Raw genomic sequence first — 23178 nt, 5'->3', positions numbered from 1 at the left:
CCCGGCTGTGTTTTTCTATATATATTAGTTGGCCAATTAATTTCTTTCTATTTTTAGTAGAGACGGGGTCTCGCTCTTGCTCAGGCTGGTTTCGAACTCCTGACCTGGAGCAATCCGCCCGCCTCGGCCTCCCAGAGAGCTAGGATTACAGGCGTGAGCCACCGCGCCCGGCCCCCCCTGTGTTCTTATTCATATACCTCTCATGTTGTTCCAGCGTATTGTGGGGGTACCAATGTTAAGGTCGGGTGCCTTGCCCTCTCCAAGCCTCCCCCCTCGGGTCAGAGCTTCAAGTGCGCCCATCCCCCAGTCGGTGCGCACCCACCCCATGCCTAATGGATGTGTATGCCCCTCCCCTCCCCCCACCCGCCCGACACCCACCCGATGAAGGTGATTCCTCTCTGTCCACTTAGGCGTCCATCCGTTCGTACCAATTTGCCGGTGAGCGCGCTCACGTGGTGCTCGTGTGTCCATTCTTGGGATACTTGGCTTACTGGAACGGGTTCCAGCTCTGGCCAGGAGAACACGAGAGGCGCCCTCTCACGGCTGCTCCTCACAGCCGAATGGCACTCCGTGGTGTCCACGCGCCACATTTTATTGATGCACTCCTGGATGGATGGGCACTCGGGTCGCTTCCACGTCTTTGCGATTGTGAATTGTGCCCTAACTGTAACCCTAACCCTTACCCAGCCCGTCTCCTCTGCCCCTGCCTGACGCACTCCTCCCCGGCCAGGCCCGTCACTGTCCTGGGCCCCCGCCTGACCGGCTCCTCCCCGCCCGGCCGGTCACCGTCCTCTGCCCCTGCCTGACACGCTCCTTCCCGCCCGGCCTCTCACCGTCCTCGGCCCCTGCCTGACCGGCTCCTCCGTCGCCCGGGCCTTCCAAGGGCTTGGTGTGGACGCTGCTTCCAGGAAGCCCTCCAGAAACCCGGCAGCAGGGTGGCCGCAGCAGTCTCCAGCAGCCGTCCCTAAGTCGCGTGAGTGCGGGGGACGTGCCCCCGCTGTGCCGCGGGGGCCCAGCCTGGTGTCTTCCCTGAGGCCCTGCGGCTGCCGGCTGGGCTGCCGCTCCCCGCAAGGGGAGAGCCGCGGAGGTGGGGACCGCCTCCTGATGGGGACGTACACGCAGCTCTCCACGTCGGATTCCGGGGCTCTCTGTCCTGCCCGAAGGCCCAGCTGGCCTGCGGGTCCTTAGAGTGGCAAAAACATCCGAAAACTGAGATTGAGGGTCCGGTGGGTGTCTGCACTTTTGTGCTGGGCACCCCAGGGAGGCCCGGGGGCTGGCTGGACAACGTGGTCTGCTGGGCGGGGGGGTTGGAGGAGCAACTGATGCCCTTTGCACTTTGGGTAGCAAGAGTCTGAGGTGTCTCTGAGCCCTGTGCCCTGTGAGGGGGGAGGCGGGGGGGAGGAGGAGGAGGAGGAGGAGGAGGAGGTGGGAAGGGCCGGGGCCTGCAGTCCTGTTCCCGGGGTGGCACGGCAAGTGGCTTCTTCCACAGGCTGCTTGGCCTGGGCTCCCTGCACCTGGGCCTTTGGAGGACCGGCCCTGTGCTTGCCAACACTTCCTGCAGGGACCCAGAGCTGGGAGGTGGCATCTCTCAGCCCTGGGTCGGGCAGAGCCCCAGCGGGCCATGCCCACAACCTCTGTCAGCACCGGTCCCCCAGAAGGCTCCTTTGGGACCAGGATTCTCTTGCGGTGACTCTTTAAGGTCTGGCCCCTGGATGGAGGGGCACCAGGAGTAGAGGAGCAGGAAGGGGAAGGGGGTGGCCATGCGAGGGGACACTTTGAGGCCAAGTCCCAGCTTCAGCCTGATCCTCCTGGGAACCCCGCTCTGAGACAAGGAGCCGGGCTTCGCATTCCCACAGCAGCCAGTCGTGGGCTGAGGACACCTGGGGCGTTGGGAACTCCCTGGCTTCTCCTTGGTTTAACGTCTAGAGCTGCTTGTGAATCGCGCCGCCACACACACCCGAGCGCAGGTGTCTTCCGCACAGACTGCGGGCCTCGCTCTTCTGAATGCCGCTAGCTCGCCACCCACCCACCCACGGGTGAACCTGGTCAGGGTGCTTTCTCTCAGGGGCAGACTCTTTTCCGGGCGGGCTACCGGTGTCTCTGTTTGCTCGTTTCTTTCTTCCATTTCGGGAAAGTCTTCCTTGCTGGGTGTGGAAATCTCCTATGCCTTCCCAAGCCTATTCTGTCAGCTTTAAAATTCTCTTTCAGTTGCCACCCTCACAGATGGATTAGGAAACTCTTTCCGGTGCACTCATTAGTGAAATGACCTCCAGGAAGCTGGAATCCAATATCTAATGGCCGATTTTTAGCGAGTCCACACGCCAGGGTGGTCGGGGTCCAATGCAGCCCCGGCCAGGCCCAGGCCCCTTGGACTGGGCCACAGGAGGACACGGAGGAGGGTCCCGGCCCCCACGAAGCGGTGCCGGCAGTTCTCCACGGGCTTGGGCGTTTTCCAGAGGTAGGAGATGGAGGGGACTGATTTCTTCAGCGCCCCCCAAACCACGCCACCCCACCCCACCCATGGGACACATCCCCAGAGAGAGACGCCCCGTACACTGGCTGTGCCCCAGCCCTGGCCCGGGGGAATAGGCGGCAGCCCACCCACGGGGCGAGGGGGGGGCGCAGCTGAAAGGGGTTGTGGGGGAGGGCGGCCCCTGGCTGGGGTCAAAGGGCGAGCGTCCCGCGCGTGCGCAGTCAGCGGCAGCGACGCGCTGGGGGTGGGCAGCGGGTAGGTGAAGGAGGCCGGGCGAGGAGACGAGGGGGGCTGGGAGGGCTCCACCTTGGCGAGTCCAGCCGTGGAGGCGCATCTTGTGTGAGTGTGAGTGAGTGTGAGTGTGTGTGTGTGTGTGTGTGTGTAGAGAGAGACAGCCCCCCACCCCGCCCCGCCCCGCCCATCACCCCCGTCCCTGGGAGCCCGCGGGACCCGGCCGGCGAACTCAACCGGCCCGGCCCGGCGCGGGGCCTGGGGCGGGAGGCGGGGCCTGGGGCGGGAGGAGGCGGCGGCGGGGAAGCCCAGAGAGGCTCGGCTTCTCGAGCGGGGCAGGGGCGTCCTCCGCCGCCGTCTAGGGCCACACCACCCTGAACGCCCCCGATCTCGTCTGGTCTCGGAAGCTAAGCAGGGTCGGGCCTGGTTAGTACTTGGATGGGAGACCGCCTGGGAATACCGGGTGCCACAGGCTGCCGCTTTTTTTTTTTTTTTTGCCTCTTGTTCTGTCCCCTTTCTGGGAGCGCGGCGGCGGCCCGGGGTGGGGGTCACCCCCACCCTCAGCGCCCGCGCGGTGCCTGGCGCCCCAGCCCGCACCGTGGGGCCTCCTCTTGTCCCAAGCCGCGACACCGCCGCCACGCGGCAGCATGCGTGGCATCTGGACTGTCAGGTCTCAGACCAAAGGTCTGCTCTGTGGGAACCGACACGCTGGAGGAAACCTTGAGAGTCTGAGAGGGGAGGGAGTTCCAGAAGAAGGCCAGGATGTCATTTTGAGGGAGTATGTGACCAGAACTCGTCCCGTTGCTTTTGGGGTTCTATGGGCTACACGCAGGAATCTTTGGTGGTGGCACCTGATGTTGGGGGATCCGGAGTCACACCCAGACCTGCTCCACAGGCCTCCTTTTACTTTTCTCTTCGGATTCATTATTTTTAAAAAGTGTCTCTTACCTCTAGGATTGCATTTTCTTTTCTCTCTCTTTTCAAGCAGATGATGGGAGTACAAGTATGCAGGTGACATGTGTTGCCCGTGCCCCCCTCCCCCCTGTGTTCTTTTTTTTTTTTTTTTTTTTTGAGACAGAGTCTCGTTTTGCTGCCCAGGCTAGAGTGAGTGCCATGGCGTCAGCCTAGCTCACAGCAACCTCAATCTCCGGGCTCAAGCAATCCTGCTGCCTCAGCCTCCCGAGTAGTTGGGACTACAGGCATGCACCACCACGCCCGGCTGTGTTTTTCTATATATATTAGTTGGCCAATTAATTTCTTTCTATTTTTAGTAGAGACGGGGTCTCGCTCTTGCTCAGGCTGGTTTCGAACTCCTGACCTGGAGCAATCCGCCCGCCTCGGCCTCCCAGAGAGCTAGGATTACAGGCGTGAGCCACCGCGCCCGGCCCCCCCTGTGTTCTTATTCATATACCTCTCATGTTGTTCCAGCGTATTGTGGGGGTACCAATGTTAAGGTCGGGTGCCTTGCCCTCTCCAAGCCTCCCCCCTCGGGTCAGAGCTTCAAGTGCGCCCATCCCCCAGTCGGTGCGCACCCACCCCATGCCTAATGGATGTGTATGCCCCTCCCCTCCCCCCACCCGCCCGACACCCACCCGATGAAGGTGATTCCTCTCTGTCCACTTAGGCGTCCATCCGTTCGTACCAATTTGCCGGTGAGCGCGCTCACGTGGTGCTCGTGTGTCCATTCTTGGGATACTTGGCTTACTGGAACGGGTTCCAGCTCTGGCCAGGAGAACACGAGAGGCGCCCTCTCACGGCTGCTCCTCACAGCCGAATGGCACTCCGTGGTGTCCACGCGCCACATTTTATTGATGCACTCCTGGATGGATGGGCACTCGGGTCGCTTCCACGTCTTTGCGATTGTGAATTGTGCCCTAACTGTAACCCTAACCCTTACCCAGCCCGTCTCCTCTGCCCCTGCCTGACGCACTCCTCCCCGGCCAGGCCCGTCACTGTCCTGGGCCCCCGCCTGACCGGCTCCTCCCCGCCCGGCCGGTCACCGTCCTCTGCCCCTGCCTGACACGCTCCTTCCCGCCCGGCCTCTCACCGTCCTCGGCCCCTGCCTGACCGGCTCCTCCGTCGCCCGGGCCTTCCAAGGGCTTGGTGTGGACGCTGCTTCCAGGAAGCCCTCCAGAAACCCGGCAGCAGGGTGGCCGCAGCAGTCTCCAGCAGCCGTCCCTAAGTCGCGTGAGTGCGGGGGACGTGCCCCCGCTGTGCCGCGGGGGCCCAGCCTGGTGTCTTCCCTGAGGCCCTGCGGCTGCCGGCTGGGCTGCCGCTCCCCGCAAGGGGAGAGCCGCGGAGGTGGGGACCGCCTCCTGATGGGGACGTACACGCAGCTCTCCACGTCGGATTCCGGGGCTCTCTGTCCTGCCCGAAGGCCCAGCTGGCCTGCGGGTCCTTAGAGTGGCAAAAACATCCGAAAACTGAGATTGAGGGTCCGGTGGGTGTCTGCACTTTTGTGCTGGGCACCCCAGGGAGGCCCGGGGGCTGGCTGGACAACGTGGTCTGCTGGGCGGGGGGGTTGGAGGAGCAACTGATGCCCTTTGCACTTTGGGTAGCAAGAGTCTGAGGTGTCTCTGAGCCCTGTGCCCTGTGAGGGGGGAGGCGGGGGGGAGGAGGAGGAGGAGGAGGAGGAGGAGGTGGGAAGGGCCGGGGCCTGCAGTCCTGTTCCCGGGGTGGCACGGCAAGTGGCTTCTTCCACAGGCTGCTTGGCCTGGGCTCCCTGCACCTGGGCCTTTGGAGGACCGGCCCTGTGCTTGCCAACACTTCCTGCAGGGACCCAGAGCTGGGAGGTGGCATCTCTCAGCCCTGGGTCGGGCAGAGCCCCAGCGGGCCATGCCCACAACCTCTGTCAGCACCGGTCCCCCAGAAGGCTCCTTTGGGACCAGGATTCTCTTGCGGTGACTCTTTAAGGTCTGGCCCCTGGATGGAGGGGCACCAGGAGTAGAGGAGCAGGAAGGGGAAGGGGGTGGCCATGCGAGGGGACACTTTGAGGCCAAGTCCCAGCTTCAGCCTGATCCTCCTGGGAACCCCGCTCTGAGACAAGGAGCCGGGCTTCGCATTCCCACAGCAGCCAGTCGTGGGCTGAGGACACCTGGGGCGTTGGGAACTCCCTGGCTTCTCCTTGGTTTAACGTCTAGAGCTGCTTGTGAATCGCGCCGCCACACACACCCGAGCGCAGGTGTCTTCCGCACAGACTGCGGGCCTCGCTCTTCTGAATGCCGCTAGCTCGCCACCCACCCACCCACGGGTGAACCTGGTCAGGGTGCTTTCTCTCAGGGGCAGACTCTTTTCCGGGCGGGCTACCGGTGTCTCTGTTTGCTCGTTTCTTTCTTCCATTTCGGGAAAGTCTTCCTTGCTGGGTGTGGAAATCTCCTATGCCTTCCCAAGCCTATTCTGTCAGCTTTAAAATTCTCTTTCAGTTGCCACCCTCACAGATGGATTAGGAAACTCTTTCCGGTGCACTCATTAGTGAAATGACCTCCAGGAAGCTGGAATCCAATATCTAATGGCCGATTTTTAGCGAGTCCACACGCCAGGGTGGTCGGGGTCCAATGCAGCCCCGGCCAGGCCCAGGCCCCTTGGACTGGGCCACAGGAGGACACGGAGGAGGGTCCCGGCCCCCACGAAGCGGTGCCGGCAGTTCTCCACGGGCTTGGGCGTTTTCCAGAGGTAGGAGATGGAGGGGACTGATTTCTTCAGCGCCCCCCAAACCACGCCACCCCACCCCACCCATGGGACACATCCCCAGAGAGAGACGCCCCGTACACTGGCTGTGCCCCAGCCCTGGCCCGGGGGAATAGGCGGCAGCCCACCCACGGGGCGAGGGGGGGGCGCAGCTGAAAGGGGTTGTGGGGGAGGGCGGCCCCTGGCTGGGGTCAAAGGGCGAGCGTCCCGCGCGTGCGCAGTCAGCGGCAGCGACGCGCTGGGGGTGGGCAGCGGGTAGGTGAAGGAGGCCGGGCGAGGAGACGAGGGGGGCTGGGAGGGCTCCACCTTGGCGAGTCCAGCCGTGGAGGCGCATCTTGTGTGAGTGTGAGTGAGTGTGAGTGTGTGTGTGTGTGTGTGTGTGTAGAGAGAGACAGCCCCCCACCCCGCCCCGCCCCGCCCATCACCCCCGTCCCTGGGAGCCCGCGGGACCCGGCCGGCGAACTCAACCGGCCCGGCCCGGCGCGGGGCCTGGGGCGGGAGGCGGGGCCTGGGGCGGGAGGAGGCGGCGGCGGGGAAGCCCAGAGAGGCTCGGCTTCTCGAGCGGGGCAGGGGCGTCCTCCGCCGCCGTCTAGGGCCACACCACCCTGAACGCCCCCGATCTCGTCTGGTCTCGGAAGCTAAGCAGGGTCGGGCCTGGTTAGTACTTGGATGGGAGACCGCCTGGGAATACCGGGTGCCACAGGCTGCCGCTTTTTTTTTTTTTTTTGCCTCTTGTTCTGTCCCCTTTCTGGGAGCGCGGCGGCGGCCCGGGGTGGGGGTCACCCCCACCCTCAGCGCCCGCGCGGTGCCTGGCGCCCCAGCCCGCACCGTGGGGCCTCCTCTTGTCCCAAGCCGCGACACCGCCGCCACGCGGCAGCATGCGTGGCATCTGGACTGTCAGGTCTCAGACCAAAGGTCTGCTCTGTGGGAACCGACACGCTGGAGGAAACCTTGAGAGTCTGAGAGGGGAGGGAGTTCCAGAAGAAGGCCAGGATGTCATTTTGAGGGAGTATGTGACCAGAACTCGTCCCGTTGCTTTTGGGGTTCTATGGGCTACACGCAGGAATCTTTGGTGGTGGCACCTGATGTTGGGGGATCCGGAGTCACACCCAGACCTGCTCCACAGGCCTCCTTTTACTTTTCTCTTCGGATTCATTATTTTTAAAAAGTGTCTCTTACCTCTAGGATTGCATTTTCTTTTCTCTCTCTTTTCAAGCAGATGATGGGAGTACAAGTATGCAGGTGACATGTGTTGCCCGTGCCCCCCTCCCCCCTGTGTTCTTTTTTTTTTTTTTTTTTTTTTGAGACAGAGTCTCGTTTTGCTGCCCAGGCTAGAGTGAGTGCCATGGCGTCAGCCTAGCTCACAGCAACCTCAATCTCCGGGCTCAAGCAATCCTGCTGCCTCAGCCTCCCGAGTAGTTGGGACTACAGGCATGCACCACCACGCCCGGCTGTGTTTTTCTATATATATTAGTTGGCCAATTAATTTCTTTCTATTTTTAGTAGAGACGGGGTCTCGCTCTTGCTCAGGCTGGTTTCGAACTCCTGACCTGGAGCAATCCGCCCGCCTCGGCCTCCCAGAGAGCTAGGATTACAGGCGTGAGCCACCGCGCCCGGCCCCCCCTGTGTTCTTATTCATATACCTCTCATGTTGTTCCAGCGTATTGTGGGGGTACCAATGTTAAGGTCGGGTGCCTTGCCCTCTCCAAGCCTCCCCCCTCGGGTCAGAGCTTCAAGTGCGCCCATCCCCCAGTCGGTGCGCGCCCATCCCCCAGTCGGTGCGCACCCACCCCATGCCTAATGGATGTGTATGCCCCTCCCCTCCCCCCACCCGCCCGACACCCACCCGATGAAGGTGATTCCTCTCTGTCCACTTAGGTGTCCATCCGTTCGTACCAATTTGCTGGTGAGCGCGCTCACGTGGTGCTCGTGTGTCCATTCTTGGGATACTTGGCTTACTGGAACGGGTTCCAGCTCTGGCCAGGAGAACACGAGAGGCGCCCTCTCACCGCTGCTCCTCACAGCCGAATGGCACTCCGTGGTGTCCACGCGCCACATTTTATTGATGCACTCCTGGATGGAGGGGCACTCGGGTCGCTTCCACGTCTTTGCGATTGTGAATTGTGCCCTAACTGTCACCCTAACCCTTACCCAGCCCGTCTCCTCTGCCCCTGCCTGACGCACTCCTCCCCGGCCAGGCCCGTCACTGTCCTGGGCCCCCGCCTGACCGGCTCCTCCCCGCCCGGCCGGTCACCGTCCTCTGCCCCTGCCTGACACGCTCCTTCCCGCCCGGCCTCTCACCGTCCTCGGCCCCTGCCTGACCGGCTCCTCCGTCGCCCGGGCCTTCCAAGGGCTTGGTGTGGACGCTGCTTCCAGGAAGCCCTCCAGAAACCCGGCAGCAGGGTGGCCGCAGCAGTCTCCAGCAGCCGTCCCTAAGTCGCGTGAGTGCGGGGGACGTGCCCCCGCTGTGCCGCGGGGGCCCAGCCTGGTGTCTTCCCTGAGGCCCTGCGGCTGCCGGCTGGGCTGCCGCTCCCCGCAAGGGGAGAGCCGCGGAGGTGGGGACCGCCTCCTGATGGGGACGTACACGCAGCTCTCCACGTCGGATTCCGGGGCTCTCTGTCCTGCCCGAAGGCCCAGCTGGCCTGCGGGTCCTTAGAGTGGCAAAAACATCCGAAAACTGAGATTGAGGGTCCGGTGGGTGTCTGCACTTTTGTGCTGGGCACCCCAGGGAGGCCCGGGGGCTGGCTGGACAACGTGGTCTGCTGGGCGGGGGGGTTGGAGGAGCAACTGATGCCCTTTGCACTTTGGGTAGCAAGAGTCTGAGGTGTCTCTGAGCCCTGTGCCCTGTGAGGTGGGAGGCGGGGGGGAGGAGGAGGAGGAGGAGGAGGAGGAGGTGGGAAGGGCCGGGGCCTGCAGTCCTGTTCCCGGGGTGGCACGGCAAGTGGCTTCTTCCACAGGCTGCTTGGCCTGGGCTCCCTGCACCTGGGCCTTTGGAGGACCGGCCCTGTGCTTGCCAACACTTCCTGCAGGGACCCAGAGCTGGGAGGTGGCATCTCTCAGCCCTGGGTCGGGCAGAGCCCCAGCGGGCCATGCCCACAACCTCTGTCAGCACCGGTCCCCCAGAAGGCTCCTTTGGGACCAGGATTCTCTTGCGGTGACTCTTTAAGGTCTGGCCCCTGGATGGAGGGGCACCAGGAGTAGAGGAGCAGGAAGGGGAAGGGGGTGGCCATGCGAGGGGACACTTTGAGGCCAAGTCCCAGCTTCAGCCTGATCCTCCTGGGAACCCCGCTCTGAGACAAGGAGCCGGGCTTCGCATTCCCACAGCAGCCAGTCGTGGGCTGAGGACACCTGGGGCGTTGGGAACTCCCTGGCTTCTCCTTGGTTTAACGTCTAGAGCTGCTTGTGAATCGCGCCGCCACACACACCCGAGCGCAGGTGTCTTCCGCACAGACTGCGGGCCTCGCTCTTCTGAATGCCGCTAGCTCGCCACCCACCCACCCACGGGTGAACCTGGTCAGGGTGCTTTCTCTCAGGGGCAGACTCTTTTCCGGGCGGGCTACCGGTGTCTCTGTTTGCTCGTTTCTTTCTTCCATTTCGGGAAAGTCTTCCTTGCTGGGTGTGGAAATCTCCTATGCCTTCCCAAGCCTATTCTGTCAGCTTTAAAATTCTCTTTCAGTTGCCACCCTCACAGATGGATTAGGAAACTCTTTCCGGTGCACTCATTAGTGAAATGACCTCCAGGAAGCTGGAATCCAATATCTAATGGCCGATTTTTAGCGAGTCCACACGCCAGGGTGGTCGGGGTCCAATGCAGCCCCGGCCAGGCCCAGGCCCCTTGGACTGGGCCACAGGAGGACACGGAGGAGGGTCCCGGCCCCCACGAAGCGGTGCCGGCAGTTCTCCACGGGCTTGGGCGTTTTCCAGAGGTAGGAGATGGAGGGGACTGATTTCTTCAGCGCCCCCCAAACCACGCCACCCCACCCCACCCATGGGACACATCCCCAGAGAGAGACGCCCCGTACACTGGCTGTGCCCCAGCCCTGGCCCGGGGGAATAGGCGGCAGCCCACCCACGGGGCGAGGGGGGGGCGCAGCTGAAAGGGGTTGTGGGGGAGGGCGGCCCCTGGCTGGGGTCAAAGGGCGAGCGTCCCGCGCGTGCGCAGTCAGCGGCAGCGACGCGCTGGGGGTGGGCAGCGGGTAGGTGAAGGAGGCCGGGCGAGGAGACGAGGGGGGCTGGGAGGGCTCCACCTTGGCGAGTCCAGCCGTGGAGGCGCATCTTGTGTGAGTGTGAGTGAGTGTGAGTGTGTGTGTGTGTGTGTGTGTGTAGAGAGAGACAGCCCCCCACCCCGCCCCGCCCCGCCCATCACCCCCGTCCCTGGGAGCCCGCGGGACCCGGCCGGCGAACTCAACCGGCCCGGCCCGGCGCGGGGCCTGGGGCGGGAGGCGGGGCCTGGGGCGGGAGGAGGCGGCGGCGGGGAAGCCCAGAGAGGCTCGGCTTCTCGAGCGGGGCAGGGGCGTCCTCCGCCGCCGTCTAGGGCCACACCACCCTGAACGCCCCCGATCTCGTCTGGTCTCGGAAGCTAAGCAGGGTCGGGCCTGGTTAGTACTTGGATGGGAGACCGCCTGGGAATACCGGGTGCCACAGGCTGCCGCTTTTTTTTTTTTTTTTGCCTCTTGTTCTGTCCCCTTTCTGGGAGCGCGGCGGCGGCCCGGGGTGGGGGTCACCCCCACCCTCAGCGCCCGCGCGGTGCCTGGCGCCCCAGCCCGCACCGTGGGGCCTCCTCTTGTCCCAAGCCGCGACACCGCCGCCACGCGGCAGCATGCGTGGCATCTGGACTGTCAGGTCTCAGACCAAAGGTCTGCTCTGTGGGAACCGACACGCTGGAGGAAACCTTGAGAGTCTGAGAGGGGAGGGAGTTCCAGAAGAAGGCCAGGATGTCATTTTGAGGGAGTATGTGACCAGAACTCGTCCCGTTGCTTTTGGGGTTCTATGGGCTACACGCAGGAATCTTTGGTGGTGGCACCTGATGTTGGGGGATCCGGAGTCACACCCAGACCTGCTCCACAGGCCTCCTTTTACTTTTCTCTTCGGATTCATTATTTTTAAAAAGTGTCTCTTACCTCTAGGATTGCATTTTCTTTTCTCTCTCTTTTCAAGCAGATGATGGGAGTACAAGTATGCAGGTGACATGTGTTGCCCGTGCCCCCCTCCCCCCTGTGTTCTTTTTTTTTTTTTTTTTTTTTTGAGACAGAGTCTCGTTTTGCTGCCCAGGCTAGAGTGAGTGCCATGGCGTCAGCCTAGCTCACAGCAACCTCAATCTCCGGGCTCAAGCAATCCTGCTGCCTCAGCCTCCCGAGTAGTTGGGACTACAGGCATGCACCACCACGCCCGGCTGTGTTTTTCTATATATATTAGTTGGCCAATTAATTTCTTTCTATTTTTAGTAGAGACGGGGTCTCGCTCTTGCTCAGGCTGGTTTCGAACTCCTGACCTGGAGCAATCCGCCCGCCTCGGCCTCCCAGAGAGCTAGGATTACAGGCGTGAGCCACCGCGCCCGGCCCCCCCTGTGTTCTTATTCATATACCTCTCATGTTGTTCCAGCGTATTGTGGGGGTACCAATGTTAAGGTCGGGTGCCTTGCCCTCTCCAAGCCTCCCCCCTCGGGTCAGAGCTTCAAGTGCGCCCATCCCCCAGTCGGTGCGCGCCCATCCCCCAGTCGGTGCGCACCCACCCCATGCCTAATGGATGTGTATGCCCCTCCCCTCCCCCCACCCGCCCGACACCCACCCGATGAAGGTGATTCCTCTCTGTCCACTTAGGTGTCCATCCGTTCGTACCAATTTGCTGGTGAGCGCGCTCACGTGGTGCTCGTGTGTCCATTCTTGGGATACTTGGCTTACTGGAACGGGTTCCAGCTCTGGCCAGGAGAACACGAGAGGCGCCCTCTCACCGCTGCTCCTCACAGCCGAATGGCACTCCGTGGTGTCCACGCGCCACATTTTATTGATGCACTCCTGGATGGAGGGGCACTCGGGTCGCTTCCACGTCTTTGCGATTGTGAATTGTGCCCTAACTGTCACCCTAACCCTTACCCAGCCCGTCTCCTCTGCCCCTGCCTGACGCACTCCTCCCCGGCCAGGCCCGTCACTGTCCTGGGCCCCCGCCTGACCGGCTCCTCCCCGCCCGGCCGGTCACCGTCCTCTGCCCCTGCCTGACACGCTCCTTCCCGCCCGGCCTCTCACCGTCCTCGGCCCCTGCCTGACCGGCTCCTCCGTCGCCCGGGCCTTCCAAGGGCTTGGTGTGGACGCTGCTTCCAGGAAGCCCTCCAGAAACCCGGCAGCAGGGTGGCCGCAGCAGTCTCCAGCAGCCGTCCCTAAGTCGCGTGAGTGCGGGGGACGTGCCCCCGCTGTGCCGCGGGGGCCCAGCCTGGTGTCTTCCCTGAGGCCCTGCGGCTGCCGGCTGGGCTGCCGCTCCCCGCAAGGGGAGAGCCGCGGAGGTGGGGACCGCCTCCTGATGGGGACGTACACGCAGCTCTCCACGTCGGATTCCGGGGCTCTCTGTCCTGCCCGAAGGCCCAGCTGGCCTGCGGGTCCTTAGAGTGGCAAAAACATCCGAAAACTGAGATTGAGGGTCCGGTGGGTGTCTGCACTTTTGTGCTGGGCACCCCAGGGAGGCCCGGGGGCTGGCTGGACAACGTGGTCTGCTGGGCGGGGGGGTTGGAGGAGCAACTGATGCCCTTTGCACTTTGGGTAGCAAGAGTCTGAGGTGTCTCTGAGCCCTGTGCCCTGTGAGGTGGGAGGCGGGGGGGAGGAGGAGGAGGAGGAGGAGGAGGAGGTGGGAAGGGCCGGGGCCTGCAGTCCTGTTCCCGGGGTGGCACGGCAAGTGGCTTCTTCCACAGGCTGCTTGGCCTGGGCTCCCTGCACCTGGGCCTTTGGAGGACCGGCCCTGTGCTTGCCAACACTTCCTGCAGGGACCCAGAGCTGGGAGGTGGCATCTCTCAGCCCTGGGTCGGGCAGAGCCCCAGCGGGCCATGCCCACAACCTCTGTCAGCACCGGTCCCCCAGAAGGCTCCTTTGGGACCAGGATTCTCTTGCGGTGACTCTTTAAGGTCTGGCCCCTGGATGGAGGGGCACCAGGAGTAGAGGAGCAGGAAGGGGAAGGGGGTGGCCATGCGAGGGGACACTTTGAGGCCAAGTCCCAGCTTCAGCCTGATCCTCCTGGGAACCCCGCTCTGAGACAAGGAGCCGGGCTTCGCATTCCCACAGCAGCCAGTCGTGGGCTGAGGACACCTGGGGCGTTGGGAACTCCCTGGCTTCTCCTTGGTTTAACGTCTAGAGCTGCTTGTGAATCGCGCCGCCACACACACCCGAGCGCAGGTGTCTTCCGCACAGACTGCGGGCCTCGCTCTTCTGAATGCCGCTAGCTCGCCACCCACCCACCCACGGGTGAACCTGGTCAGGGTGCTTTCTCTCAGGGGCAGACTCTTTTCCGGGCGGGCTACCGGTGTCTCTGTTTGCTCGTTTCTTTCTTCCATTTCGGGAAAGTCTTCCTTGCTGGGTGTGGAAATCTCCTATGCCTTCCCAAGCCTATTCTGTCAGCTTTAAAATTCTCTTTCAGTTGCCACCCTCACAGATGGATTAGGAAACTCTTTCCGGTGCACTCATTAGTGAAATGACCTCCAGGAAGCTGGAATCCAATATCTAATGGCCGATTTTTAGCGAGTCCACACGCCAGGGTGGTCGGGGTCCAATGCAGCCCCGGCCAGGCCCAGGCCCCTTGGACTGGGCCACAGGAGGACACGGAGGAGGGTCCCGGCCCCCACGAAGCGGTGCCGGCAGTTCTCCACGGGCTTGGGCGTTTTCCAGAGGTAGGAGATGGAGGGGACTGATTTCTTCAGCGCCCCCCAAACCACGCCACCCCACCCCACCCATGGGACACATCCCCAGAGAGAGACGCCCCGTACACTGGCTGTGCCCCAGCCCTGGCCCGGGGGAATAGGCGGCAGCCCACCCACGGGGCGAGGGGGGGGCGCAGCTGAAAGGGGTTGTGGGGGAGGGCGGCCCCTGGCTGGGGTCAAAGGGCGAGCGTCCCGCGCGTGCGCAGTCAGCGGCAGCGACGCGCTGGGGGTGGGCAGCGGGTAGGTGAAGGAGGCCGGGCGAGGAGACGAGGGGGGCTGGGAGGGCTCCACCTTGGCGAGTCCAGCCGTGGAGGCGCATCTTGTGTGAGTGTGAGTGAGTGTGAGTGTGTGTGTGTGTGTGTGTGTGTAGAGAGAGACAGCCCCCCACCCCGCCCCGCCCCGCCCATCACCCCCGTCCCTGGGAGCCCGCGGGACCCGGCCGGCGAACTCAACCGGCCCGGCCCGGCGCGGGGCCTGGGGCGGGAGGCGGGGCCTGGGGCGGGAGGAGGCGGCGGCGGGGAAGCCCAGAGAGGCTCGGCTTCTCGAGCGGGGCAGGGGCGTCCTCCGCCGCCGTCTAGGGCCACACCACCCTGAACGCCCCCGATCTCGTCTGGTCTCGGAAGCTAAGCAGGGTCGGGCCTGGTTAGTACTTGGATGGGAGACCGCCTGGGAATACCGGGTGCCACAGGCTGCCGCTTTTTTTTTTTTTTTTGCCTCTTGTTCTGTCCCCTTTCTGGGAGCGCGGCGGCGGCCCGGGGTGGGGGTCACCCCCACCCTCAGCGCCCGCGCGGTGCCTGGCGCCCCAGCCCGCACCGTGGGGCCTCCTCTTGTCCCAAGCCGCGACACCGCCGCCACGCGGCAGCATGCGTGGCATCTGGACTGTCAGGTCTCAGACCAAAGGTCTGCTCTGTGGGAACCGACACGCTGGAGGAAACCTTGAGAGTCTGAGAGGGGAGGGAGTTCCAGAAGAAGGCCAGGATGTCATTTTGAGGGAGTATGTGACCAGAACTCGTCCCGTTGCTTTTGGGGTTCTATGGGCTACACGCAGGAATCTTTGGTGGTGGCACCTGATGTTGGGGGATCCGGAGTCACACCCAGACCTGCTCCACAGGCCTCCTTTTACTTTTCTCTTCGGATTCATTATTTTTAAAAAGTGTCTCTTACCTCTAGGATTGCATTTTCTTTTCTCTCTCTTTTCAAGCAGATGATGGGAGTACAAGTATGCAGGTGACATGTGTTGCCCGTGCCCCCCTCCCCCCTGTGTTCTTTTTTTTTTTTTTTTTTTTTTGAGACAGAGTCTCGTTTTGCTGCCCAGGCTAGAGTGAGTGCCATGGCGTCAGCCTAGCTCACAGCAACCTCAATCTCCGGGCTCAAGCAATCCTGCTGCCTCAGCCTCCCGAGTAGTTGGGACTACAGGCATGCACCACCACGCCCGGCTGTGTTTTTCTATATATATTAGTTGGCCAATTAATTTCTTTCTATTTTTAGTAGAGACGGGGTCTCGCTCTTGCTCAGGCTGGTTTCGAACTCCTGACCTGGAGCAATCCGCCCGCCTCGGCCTCCCAGAGAGCTAGGATTACAGGCGTGAGCCACCGCGCCCGGCCCCCCCTGTGTTCTTATTCATATACCTCTCATGTTGTTCCAGCGTATTGTGGGGGTACCAATGTTAAGGTCGGGTGCCTTGCCCTCTCCAAGCCTCCCCCCTCGGGTCAGAGCTTCAAGTGCGCCCATCCCCCAGTCGGTGCGCGCCCATCCCCCAGTCGGTGCGCACCCACCCCATGCCTAATGGATGTGTATGCCCCTCCCCTCCCCCCACCCGCCCGACACCCACCCGATGAAGGTGATTCCTCTCTGTCCACTTAGGTGTCCATCCGTTCGTACCAATTTGCTGGTGAGCGCGCTCACGTGGTGCTCGTGTGTCCATTCTTGGGATACTTGGCTTACTGGAACGGGTTCCAGCTCTGGCCAGGAGAACACGAGAGGCGCCCTCTCACCGCTGCTCCTCACAGCCGAATGGCACTCCGTGGTGTCCACGCGCCACATTTTATTGATGCACTCCTGGATGGAGGGGCACTCGGGTCGCTTCCACGTCTTTGCGATTGTGAATTGTGCCCTAACTGTCACCCTAACCCTTACCCAGCCCGTCTCCTCTGCCCCTGCCTGACGCACTCCTCCCCGGCCAGGCCCGTCACTGTCCTGGGCCCCCGCCTGACCGGCTCCTCCCCGCCCGGCCGGTCACCGTCCTCTGCCCCTGCCTGACACGCTCCTTCCCGCCCGGCCTCTCACCGTCCTCGGCCCCTGCCTGACCGGCTCCTCCGTCGCCCGGGCCTTCCAAGGGCTTGGTGTGGACGCTGCTTCCAGGAAGCCCTCCAGAAACCCGGCAGCAGGGTGGCCGCAGCAGTCTCCAGCAGCCGTCCCTAAGTCGCGTGAGTGCGGGGGACGTGCCCCCGCTGTGCCGCGGGGGCCCAGCCTGGTGTCTTCCCTGAGGCCCTGCGGCTGCCGGCTGGGCTGCCGCTCCCCGCAAGGGGAGAGCCGCGGAGGTGGGGACCGCCTCCTGATGGGGACGTACACGCAGCTCTCCACGTCGGATTCCGGGGCTCTCTGTCCTGCCCGAAGGCCCAGCTGGCCTGCGGGTCCTTAGAGTGGCAAAAACATCCGAAAACTGAGATTGAGGGTCCGGTGGGTGTCTGCACTTTTGTGCTGGGCACCCCAGGGAGGCCCGGGGGCTGGCTGGACAACGTGGTCTGCTGGGCGGGGGGGTTGGAGGAGCAACTGATGCCCTTTGCACTTTGGGTAGCAAGAGTCTGAGGTGTCTCTGAGCCCTGTGCCCTGTGAGGTGGGAGGCGGGGGGGAGGAGGAGGAGGAGGAGGAGGAGGAGGTGGGAAGGGCCGGGGCCTGCAGTCCTGTTCCCGGGGTGGCACGGCAAGTGGCTTCTTCCACAGGCTGCTTGGCCTGGGCTCCCTGCACCTGGGCCTTTGGAGGACCGGCCCTGTGCTTGCCAACACTTCCTGCAGGGACCCAGAGCTGGGAGGTGGCATCTCTCAGCCCTGGGTCGGGCAGAGCCCCAGCGGGCCATGCCCACAACCTCTGTCAGCACCGGTCCCCCAGAAGGCTCCTTTGGGACCAGGATTCTCTTGCGGTGACTCTTTAAGGTCTGGCCCCTGGATGGAGGGGCACCAGGAGTAGAGGAGCAGGAAGGGGAAGGGGGTGGCCATGCGAGGGGACACTTTGAGGCCAAGTCCCAGCTTCAGCCTGATCCTCCTGGGAACCCCGCTCTGAGACAAGGAGCCGGGCTTCGCATTCCCACAGCAGCCAGTCGTGGGCTGAGGACACCTGGGGCGTTGGGAACTCCCTGGCTTCTCCTTGGTTTAACGTCTAGAGCTGCTTGTGAATCGCGCCGCCACACACACCCGAGCGCAGGTGTCTTCCGCACAGACTGCGGGCCTCGCTCTTCTGAATGCCGCTAGCTCGCCACCCACCCACCCACGGGTGAACCTGGTCAGGGTGCTTTCTCTCAGGGGCAGACTCTTTTCCGGGCGGGCTACCGGTGTCTCTGTTTGCTCGTTTCTTTCTTCCATTTCGGGAAAGTCTTCCTTGCTGGGTGTGGAAATCTCCTATGCCTTCCCAAGCCTATTCTGTCAGCTTTAAAATTCTCTTTCAGTTGCCACCCTCACAGATGGATTAGGAAACTCTTTCCGGTGCACTCATTAGTGAAATGACCTCCAGGAAGCTGGAATCCAATATCTAATGGCCGATTTTTAGCGAGTCCACACGCCAGGGTGGTCGGGGTCCAATGCAGCCCCGGCCAGGCCCAGGCCCCTTGGACTGGGCCACAGGAGGACACGGAGGAGGGTCCCGGCCCCCACGAAGCGGTGCCGGCAGTTCTCCACGGGCTTGGGCGTTTTCCAGAGGTAGGAGATGGAGGGGACTGATTTCTTCAGCGCCCCCCAAACCACGCCACCCCACCCCACCCATGGGACACATCCCCAGAGAGAGACGCCCCGTACACTGGCTGTGCCCCAGCCCTGGCCCGGGGGAATAGGCGGCAGCCCACCCACGGGGCGAGGGGGGGGCGCAGCTGAAAGGGGTTGTGGGGGAGGGCGGCCCCTGGCTGGGGTCAAAGGGCGAGCGTCCCGCGCGTGCGCAGTCAGCGGCAGCGACGCGCTGGGGGTGGGCAGCGGGTAGGTGAAGGAGGCCGGGCGAGGAGACGAGGGGGGCTGGGAGGGCTCCACCTTGGCGAGTCCAGCCGTGGAGGCGCATCTTGTGTGAGTGTGAGTGAGTGTGAGTGTGTGTGTGTGTGTGTGTGTGTAGAGAGAGACAGCCCCCCACCCCGCCCCGCCCCGCCCATCACCCCCGTCCCTGGGAGCCCGCGGGACCCGGCCGGCGAACTCAACCGGCCCGGCCCGGCGCGGGGCCTGGGGCGGGAGGCGGGGCCTGGGGCGGGAGGAGGCGGCGGCGGGGAAGCCCAGAGAGGCTCGGCTTCTCGAGCGGGGCAGGGGCGTCCTCCGCCGCCGTCTAGGGCCACACCACCCTGAACGCCCCCGATCTCGTCTGGTCTCGGAAGCTAAGCAGGGTCGGGCCTGGTTAGTACTTGGATGGGAGACCGCCTGGGAATACCGGGTGCCACAGGCTGCCGCTTTTTTTTTTTTTTTTGCCTCTTGTTCTGTCCCCTTTCTGGGAGCGCGGCGGCGGCCCGGGGTGGGGGTCACCCCCACCCTCAGCGCCCGCGCGGTGCCTGGCGCCCCAGCCCGCACCGTGGGGCCTCCTCTTGTCCCAAGCCGCGACACCGCCGCCACGCGGCAGCATGCGTGGCATCTGGACTGTCAGGTCTCAGACCAAAGGTCTGCTCTGTGGGAACCGACACGCTGGAGGAAACCTTGAGAGTCTGAGAGGGGAGGGAGTTCCAGAAGAAGGCCAGGATGTCATTTTGAGGGAGTATGTGACCAGAACTCGTCCCGTTGCTTTTGGGGTTCTATGGGCTACACGCAGGAATCTTTGGTGGTGGCACCTGATGTTGGGGGATCCGGAGTCACACCCAGACCTGCTCCACAGGCCTCCTTTTACTTTTCTCTTCGGATTCATTATTTTTAAAAAGTGTCTCTTACCTCTAGGATTGCATTTTCTTTTCTCTCTCTTTTCAAGCAGATGATGGGAGTACAAGTATGCAGGTGACATGTGTTGCCCGTGCCCCCCTCCCCCCTGTGTTCTTTTTTTTTTTTTTTTTTTTTTGAGACAGAGTCTCGTTTTGCTGCCCAGGCTAGAGTGAGTGCCATGGCGTCAGCCTAGCTCACAGCAACCTCAATCTCCGGGCTCAAGCAATCCTGCTGCCTCAGCCTCCCGAGTAGTTGGGACTACAGGCATGCACCACCACGCCCGGCTGTGTTTTTCTATATATATTAGTTGGCCAATTAATTTCTTTCTATTTTTAGTAGAGACGGGGTCTCGCTCTTGCTCAGGCTGGTTTCGAACTCCTGACCTGGAGCAATCCGCCCGCCTCGGCCTCCCAGAGAGCTAGGATTACAGGCGTGAGCCACCGCGCCCGGCCCCCCCTGTGTTCTTATTCATATACCTCTCATGTTGTTCCAGCGTATTGTGGGGGTACCAATGTTAAGGTCGGGTGCCTTGCCCTCTCCAAGCCTCCCCCCTCGGGTCAGAGCTTCAAGTGCGCCCATCCCCCAGTCGGTGCGCGCCCATCCCCCAGTCGGTGCGCACCCACCCCATGCCTAATGGATGTGTATGCCCCTCCCCTCCCCCCACCCGCCCGACACCCACCCGATGAAGGTGATTCCTCTCTGTCCACTTAGGTGTCCATCCGTTCGTACCAATTTGCTGGTGAGCGCGCTCACGTGGTGCTCGTGTGTCCATTCTTGGGATACTTGGCTTACTGGAACGGGTTCCAGCTCTGGCCAGGAGAACACGAGAGGCGCCCTCTCACCGCTGCTCCTCACAGCCGAATGGCACTCCGTGGTGTCCACGCGCCACATTTTATTGATGCACTCCTGGATGGAGGGGCACTCGGGTCGCTTCCACGTCTTTGCGATTGTGAATTGTGCCCTAACTGTCACCCTAACCCTTACCCAGCCCGTCTCCTCTGCCCCTGCCTGACGCACTCCTCCCCGGCCAGGCCCGTCACTGTCCTGGGCCCCCGCCTGACCGGCTCCTCCCCGCCCGGCCGGTCACCGTCCTCTGCCCCTGCCTGACACGCTCCTTCCCGCCCGGCCTCTCACCGTCCTCGGCCCCTGCCTGACCGGCTCCTCCGTCGCCCGGGCCTTCCAAGGGCTTGGTGTGGACGCTGCTTCCAGGAAGCCCTCCAGAAACCCGGCAGCAGGGTGGCCGCAGCAGTCTCCAGCAGCCGTCCCTAAGTCGCGTGAGTGCGGGGGACGTGCCCCCGCTGTGCCGCGGGGGCCCAGCCTGGTGTCTTCCCTGAGGCCCTGCGGCTGCCGGCTGGGCTGCCGCTCCCCGCAAGGGGAGAGCCGCGGAGGTGGGGACCGCCTCCTGATGGGGACGTACACGCAGCTCTCCACGTCGGATTCCGGGGCTCTCTGTCCTGCCCGAAGGCCCAGCTGGCCTGCGGGTCCTTAGAGTGGCAAAAACATCCGAAAACTGAGATTGAGGGTCCGGTGGGTGTCTGCACTTTTGTGCTGGGCACCCCAGGGAGGCCCGGGGGCTGGCTGGACAACGTGGTCTGCTGGGCGGGGGGGTTGGAGGAGCAACTGATGCCCTTTGCACTTTGGGTAGCAAGAGTCTGAGGTGTCTCTGAGCCCTGTGCCCTGTGAGGTGGGAGGCGGGGGGGAGGAGGAGGAGGAGGAGGAGGAGGAGGTGGGAAGGGCCGGGGCCTGCAGTCCTGTTCCCGGGGTGGCACGGCAAGTGGCTTCTTCCACAGGCTGCTTGGCCTGGGCTCCCTGCACCTGGGCCTTTGGAGGACCGGCCCTGTGCTTGCCAACACTTCCTGCAGGGACCCAGAGCTGGGAGGTGGCATCTCTCAGCCCTGGGTCGGGCAGAGCCCCAGCGGGCCATGCCCACAACCTCTGTCAGCACCGGTCCCCCAGAAGGCTCCTTTGGGACCAGGATTCTCTTGCGGTGACTCTTTAAGGTCTGGCCCCTGGATGGAGGGGCACCAGGAGTAGAGGAGCAGGAAGGGGAAGGGGGTGGCCATGCGAGGGGACACTTTGAGGCCAAGTCCCAGCTTCAGCCTGATCCTCCTGGGAACCCCGCTCTGAGACAAGGAGCCGGGCTTCGCATTCCCACAGCAGCCAGTCGTGGGCTGAGGACACCTGGGGCGTTGGGAACTCCCTGGCTTCTCCTTGGTTTAACGTCTAGAGCTGCTTGTGAATCGCGCCGCCACACACACCCGAGCGCAGGTGTCTTCCGCACAGACTGCGGGCCTCGCTCTTCTGAATGCCGCTAGCTCGCCACCCACCCACCCACGGGTGAACCTGGTCAGGGTGCTTTCTCTCAGGGGCAGACTCTTTTCCGGGCGGGCTACCGGTGTCTCTGTTTGCTCGTTTCTTTCTTCCATTTCGGGAAAGTCTTCCTTGCTGGGTGTGGAAATCTCCTATGCCTTCCCAAGCCTATTCTGTCAGCTTTAAAATTCTCTTTCAGTTGCCACCCTCACAGATGGATTAGGAAACTCTTTCCGGTGCACTCATTAGTGAAATGACCTCCAGGAAGCTGGAATCCAATATCTAATGGCCGATTTTTAGCGAGTCCACACGCCAGGGTGGTCGGGGTCCAATGCAGCCCCGGCCAGGCCCAGGCCCCTTGGACTGGGCCACAGGAGGACACGGAGGAGGGTCCCGGCCCCCACGAAGCGGTGCCGGCAGTTCTCCACGGGCTTGGGCGTTTTCCAGAGGTAGGAGATGGAGGGGACTGATTTCTTCAGCGCCCCCCAAACCACGCCACCCCACCCCACCCATGGGACACATCCCCAGAGAGAGACGCCCCGTACACTGGCTGTGCCCCAGCCCTGGCCCGGGGGAATAGGCGGCAGCCCACCCACAGGGCGAGGGGGGGGCGCAGCTGAAAGGGGTTGTGGGGGAGGGCGGCCCCTGGCTGGGGTCAAAGGGCGAGCGTCCCGCGCGTGCGCAGTCAGCGGCAGCGACGCGCTGGGGGTGGGCAGCGGGTAGGTGAAGGAGGCCGGGCGAGGAGACGAGGGGGGCTGGGAGGGCTCCACCTTGGCGAGTCCAGCCGTGGAGGCGCATCTTGTGTGAGTGTGAGTGAGTGTGAGTGTGTGTGTGTGTGTGTGTGTGTAGAGAGAGACAGCCCCCCACCCCGCCCCGCCCCGCCCATCACCCCCGTCCCTGGGAGCCCGCGGGACCCGGCCGGCGAACTCAACCGGCCCGGCCCGGCGCGGGGCCTGGGGCGGGAGGCGGGGCCTGGGGCGGGAGGAGGCGGCGGCGGGGAAGCCCAGAGAGGCTCGGCTTCTCGAGCGGGGCAGGGGCGTCCTCCGCCGCCGTCTAGGGCCACACCACCCTGAACGCCCCCGATCTCGTCTGGTCTCGGAAGCTAAGCAGGGTCGGGCCTGGTTAGTACTTGGATGGGAGACCGCCTGGGAATACCGGGTGCCACAGGCTGCCGCTTTTTTTTTTTTTTTTGCCTCTTGTTCTGTCCCCTTTCTGGGAGCGCGGCGGCGGCCCGGGGTGGGGGTCACCCCCACCCTCAGCGCCCGCGCGGTGCCTGGCGCCCCAGCCCGCACCGTGGGGCCTCCTCTTGTCCCAAGCCGCGACACCGCCGCCACGCGGCAGCATGCGTGGCATCTGGACTGTCAGGTCTCAGACCAAAGGTCTGCTCTGTGGGAACCGACACGCTGGAGGAAACCTTGAGAGTCTGAGAGGGGAGGGAGTTCCAGAAGAAGGCCAGGATGTCATTTTGAGGGAGTATGTGACCAGAA

The 23178-nt window shown here is 63.3% G+C and overlaps 6 non-coding genes across 6 annotated transcripts; all 6 read left to right on the top strand.

Annotated features, from left to right (window-relative positions):
* Positions 1 to 3060: 3060 nt before the first annotated feature.
* Positions 3061 to 3179, top strand: LOC142864671 (5S ribosomal RNA). The gene has a single exon (XR_012915024.1). It is a non-coding gene; the product is annotated as a 5S ribosomal RNA (ribosomal RNA).
* A 3799-nt stretch (positions 3180 to 6978) lies between these two features.
* On the top strand, positions 6979 to 7097 carry LOC142864667 (5S ribosomal RNA). The gene has a single exon (XR_012915023.1). It is a non-coding gene; the product is annotated as a 5S ribosomal RNA (ribosomal RNA).
* A 3822-nt stretch (positions 7098 to 10919) lies between these two features.
* Positions 10920 to 11038, top strand: LOC142864666 (5S ribosomal RNA). Its single transcript, XR_012915022.1, has one exon. It is a non-coding gene; the product is annotated as a 5S ribosomal RNA (ribosomal RNA).
* A 3822-nt stretch (positions 11039 to 14860) lies between these two features.
* On the top strand, positions 14861 to 14979 carry LOC142864665 (5S ribosomal RNA). Its single transcript, XR_012915021.1, has one exon. It is a non-coding gene; the product is annotated as a 5S ribosomal RNA (ribosomal RNA).
* Positions 14980 to 18801: 3822 nt separating this feature from the next.
* LOC142864654 (5S ribosomal RNA) lies at positions 18802 to 18920 on the top strand. The gene has a single exon (XR_012915020.1). It is a non-coding gene; the product is annotated as a 5S ribosomal RNA (ribosomal RNA).
* A 3822-nt stretch (positions 18921 to 22742) lies between these two features.
* LOC142864643 (5S ribosomal RNA) lies at positions 22743 to 22861 on the top strand. Its single transcript, XR_012915019.1, has one exon. It is a non-coding gene; the product is annotated as a 5S ribosomal RNA (ribosomal RNA).
* Positions 22862 to 23178: the final 317 nt, after the last annotated feature.

Source organism: Microcebus murinus, chromosome 25 (genome assembly GCF_040939455.1).
Source record: "Microcebus murinus isolate Inina chromosome 25, M.murinus_Inina_mat1.0, whole genome shotgun sequence".
In the NCBI taxonomy this organism is placed as follows: Eukaryota; Metazoa; Chordata; class Mammalia; order Primates; family Cheirogaleidae; genus Microcebus; species Microcebus murinus.
Note: the sequence above shows the minus strand (reverse complement) of the source record. Positions and strands in the feature narration are given on the sequence as shown.